The sequence below is a fragment of the Pongo abelii genome, chromosome 3 (genome assembly GCF_028885655.2).
Source record: "Pongo abelii isolate AG06213 chromosome 3, NHGRI_mPonAbe1-v2.0_pri, whole genome shotgun sequence".
Taxonomy (NCBI): Eukaryota; Metazoa; Chordata; class Mammalia; order Primates; family Hominidae; genus Pongo; species Pongo abelii.
Window position 1 is genome coordinate 202,245,488 of NC_071988.2, and position 4,849 is coordinate 202,250,336.

The 4,849-nt window shown below is 30.9% G+C and overlaps 1 long non-coding RNA gene across 1 annotated transcript; it reads right to left on the bottom strand.

Annotated features, from left to right (window-relative positions):
* Window positions 1-352: 352 nt before the first annotated feature.
* Window positions 353-4,643, bottom strand: LOC129059183 (uncharacterized). Its single transcript, XR_008524902.2, has 3 exons — window positions 4,518-4,643; window positions 640-710; window positions 353-431 (listed from the first exon to the last, which is right to left on the bottom strand). It is a non-coding gene; the product is annotated as an uncharacterized LOC129059183 (long non-coding RNA).
* Between the last annotated feature and the right edge of the window lie 206 nt (window positions 4,644-4,849).

The following is a 4,849-nucleotide window of genomic DNA, read 5'->3' on the forward strand; positions in this document are numbered from 1 at the left end:
GTATTGCTTTCTGCGGAAGGTTTATCAGATACTGCTGAATGATGAAGTTAGCTCTTTGAATAGTTAATGCTATTCTCAAGATTCTAGTTGATACAAATAAAAATTACAATAAAAAGTTTAAAAAACAGTTTGAGAAACCAAAAATGTCAATCGATTATTTTTATGATTTAATGGAAAGTAAAAAATATGCATCCACAATCTTTCAGGCAGTTTCATGAGCCATTACAAAGTGGAATGGAATATTACTATTTATTGAGTATTCACGAAGCTAACTTTCTTTAAAAAACATTAGGAAAGGATAGAAAAATTAATATCATTTTAATAAATATCAGTTTTGTGATATTAGGTACTTACGTTTCCCGACTATCATCTCTCTCTCTGTCTCTCTCTCTCTGTCTCTCTCTCTTTCTCTGTCTGTCTCTTTTCTTTCTCTTTTTTACATACAGAATATAGACATTAGGAAAAAAGTAGATAGTTAGGGACCCACAGAAGTAAAATCTACAGAAATAAGCAAGACTTTGAAACTCTAAATAAGGCCATTGGTTATTAAGATATTGCCCATGTTTAAAAAAATAAGAAACACCTATAAATGATTGGATGCCATGCTGACATAAAGAAGGTACAGATGTTAGATCATACCTGGCACTCCTTCAGTGTTCCTCAGGCAATAGTCACAGGACTGCTGAGACCCTGAACAAAATCCAGAAGTTCTGTCCAGAAAGGAATGAGATGATATTAGGCAACTGCTGTCAGCAACCAATACAAGGGATTTAAGTAACAAGCAACTCTTCATCTCTCCCTTTTTCTTTTTTCCTATGTACCAAAGTCCAGTAAGTTAATTACAAATTTGACAAACAAATGAAGGGATGATCACATAGGCATTCTAGGTGGCAATCTAAATTCACCAAAAATTAAGTATCCCCAAACCTACCGATTTGTGTGCTATGAAGAAAAAAAAAAAGAGACAGAGAGAGAGAAAGACTGTTCTGGAAAGGACATTTTCTTGTACATAAGGGCTATTTCTATTTAGAAAAATCCACACTGTGAACTTTGAAGCCGGGCATCTCCTCTCAGCTAGGGCACTGGCAAAAGATAGAGAAGGAGCCAATAAAATGCCATCACCCACGGTGACGACTCCAGACGGTGGGAGACAAAGAGGCAACAGCATTAGGTTTCTTCTGGCATCTCCGTTAGAATTGAAAACAGGAGTGACATTGACAAATATACAGTAATGGCAATGACAGTAGAAGCATTCGAACCATACTGTGCTGAGCTGTTTAACCTCTGCTTCCTGATTCTAGTGAGATTTCAGAATCTACTTCTCTAGGCTTCTCATTGTTTTTTGTGACCCAGTTATATATTTCTAAATTCATTTTTTATGTATGTGGCCAGTCATCTTCTAACATCTACAACTATCAGGCAATAAAGATGACTGATGCAAAGGGTAGGGAAACTTTCCTAGACAGTGACAACTCTTACTTATAACTTGCCGATTTTAATAGCTTTTAGTTTTTCAATTTAGAAAAAAAAGTCTGGTGATATAGTATAACAATTAATTACGCAATATTTTCTTGAATAATTTGACCCGGATTTATGATTTATGGCATGGGTAAAAATGAATTTTATTAAGTAATATTGTATTATTCTTCAACATAACGATTTTTGGGTGATTCATTCTAAATTGGTTTCTCACAGTTAATCGAGTGCTCTTGTGAATTGTTTAACAACGTATAATTTCACAGTTGGAAATTCTTTTTTCAATTTTGAGCATTTAATAAGTGAAAATAATCTGTACTTTATTTTGAGATAAATTTATTTTTTAAAAAAGAGGAAAAGAGTTGTTATATAAGGAAGAAACAATATTTTCATCTTCTTTCTCTTCTTTGACTTTCAAACATTTTAAGTTTGTGGACCAAGTATCCACAAACACCAGGGAGACCTGACCTTTCTGTGACAAGTATGGAATAAGTGAGTGAATCTCAGGGGGCAGATTTGAAAGAAAATATCCTTATCCTAAAGATAATTAAGTACATTTTTCAAACTAGGAGAAAATGCCTGTGTGGGGCATATTTTTTTAGTTGAAACTCATTTTTTAACCTAAAAATGCAGGAGAAAGATTACTTTTGCAGGTTTTCAATAGAAATTACCTTGAGAATCCTTCTTTTGAAGCATTTCCCTGAGTTGCATAGAAAATTTGCAATAACAAAGTGATTATAATTGCTGTATTCATTTTTCATATTTTACATATCGTGTAAGTGAATCTATACCAAACTAAGTACAGTTAGCCTTTAGCTAAAGTTGTACTTTCACCTTTGCTTAAACCAGAATGAAGAATTTAAATTAATGAAATGGTGAGATCCATATAGATAAAAGGAAAGGTTGAAAACTAGGGCATCTTGGATCTCCTAGTTCAAATCCCACCTGATCTCTTCTTTTGCTGTGGTACAAAAGTTGGCCTTCATATGACCAAACATAAAACTGACCCAAATCTAAGTAGACTCTTATTTGTAAAATGAACGTTAAACTAAAGCTCTTGAGTATATGAATTACAAAGATGCCCTTATGACCACTTTTCATGGATGGAGACAGTGCGAAAAGAGATTTGGAACAGAAACAGTTACCTGTGACATACTTTGTTCATCCCATGCAAAATGTGCCGGCAACATTCAATGTCAAAATGTTTTTCAGAGAATGTTCGAAGTATAGCTATAAATATGTGCTATATCTTTTTAATCTTGATTTTTATTGCCATTATAAACAGAAGAGTTGTGAGTTCACCAGGGATTTGTGTCACGTTTAAACATGTCCTTGAAAATTTTTAGTAAAAATGGAGATATCCAAGTCCAAGATACTGAGATGTTTCATCAAAATCTACATTGAATTGAAATAGATTACAACATGGCCTGGGATTCAGAAATGCCATAAGAGAAGGTAGCAGAGAAAACATAATTGAAAAGATATTTATCTAATACCAAATTATCAAGGTGGTATCATATAAATGGAAATAGCTGCTTTAATTAGCTGTTTGTAGCAATCAAACAGAAACTCTTATTGAACTCTAGTTGACAAAACAACCAAAGTTCTGACATTTCTTATCAGCTTTTATTAATTGATTTATTCAAATTATATGTGTTGAGTTCCTACTATATGCAGTGTGCTGAAATGGATTGTAAAGTTGAAATGAATATGAGTACTGATTCAAAATGAAATTATCTTTTGGTAATAAGCTGATATGATACTGTACATTGAAAGTCAATTTTATGCTTAATTATTCACTCTATAGTTGAGACAGCCAATCAAAATATTGCCATTTTAGCCAATATATAATTATTTGAGTATTTAAGCATTTAAAGTTAAGCAGTTATGAGGGCAAAGCTATATATCTTGAATAGAAAAAATAAACCTGAAATATATCTCACTAATAACCCACAACAAAATTTAAAATTTCCAAATATATAAATGATAGGTTTTATTTGCTTTATGACACACAAAATATAATAAGCTTGATTAACATATGAATCATTTAATATAAAAACTTTTTTTGAATTACAGTTAATGCTGCACTAAATATAGAAACTTATGGTCTGGTGAAAAAATTTCTATAGTTGAAAACATATACAGAAAGAGAACATAATATGAAGTAAATTATTATACATAAATTTTATTTTAATGTTCATTTATAGATTTTGATATTCAAATAATTCAAATATCTTTAAAAAGATATAATAGTTAAAATGGTTTTGATTTTATTAATTGTACATTTCTCCTACATTTTATCAACAAGAATTAAATTTTTCTCACCACTCCTGTGAAACTATTGCCATAATTAAGATGGCAGTAGAGAAGTCCAAAGGTTTTGACTGAGGCTATTGATATAATCCATGGCCCACAATAAGGAGAGGTATTTACAAGTAACTTTGTTCAAAAGCCATAGGGCAAATCTAAGTGACTCTCTTTTTCTACTTGCGAATTTTCCAAAGTTTTAAAGGAGAATTGTACAATTATGTTTCAAAGTAGTTCTTTGAAATTAGCATTGTAAGAACATATGACGTTTAAAAAATAAAAAATACAGAATATACTTCAAGAAATGCTTAAAGTATCTGATCTGTTTTGTGTCAATTAAAAATATATATATTTAAGCACTTGAGTATAATTTTAATTGGGATCTCACCTAAATGATTCAGAGATAACACTTTGGAATTACTTTTTAATAGTTCAGAAAAATTGTCATTAGGATTAAAAATATTCAGTGTGCACATATGTGTATGTATATAATGTTTGTGTGTGTGTTTGAAAAACATCATGGAATATGTGAGAAAATTCTAAAATTTCTGTAATAATTAAAGATATGGAGAAATTTATGGTGACTTCGTCTAATTTTTCTAAGTGGTTTAAAGAAATTGAGACATGTTAAATTTCTTTTTGACAAAGAATAAATTTAATCATCACTTTTCTTTTTGACAAATGATTATTTTTTGAACAATGTTAACAATACAAATTACATTATGTCAGCTTACCTTACATCTGCTCTCCAAAGCTCATTTTTTAATTAAAATTCTCGTGAGCTATTGGCAACGTGAAAATTAGTGAGTTGGTAAATTGAGGTGACAAATTCTTCCAGAAATGTTTAAGATGGAATAGCTAGAAAGAAAATATGAGAAAAATAATTACTCTAAAGGATAGAATTAGAAGAAACAGTTTCTCTTTAACAGGAGCTTTTGAAGAATGGAAATGGAAAGGAGTCAGTATTTACAGAAATAATATTCAGTAGAGCTTCTGGATGTATAGAAAGACATAATATAAATTTCATAGTTTTATTTTCTCCAGAAACAGCACCTAAAACCACCAC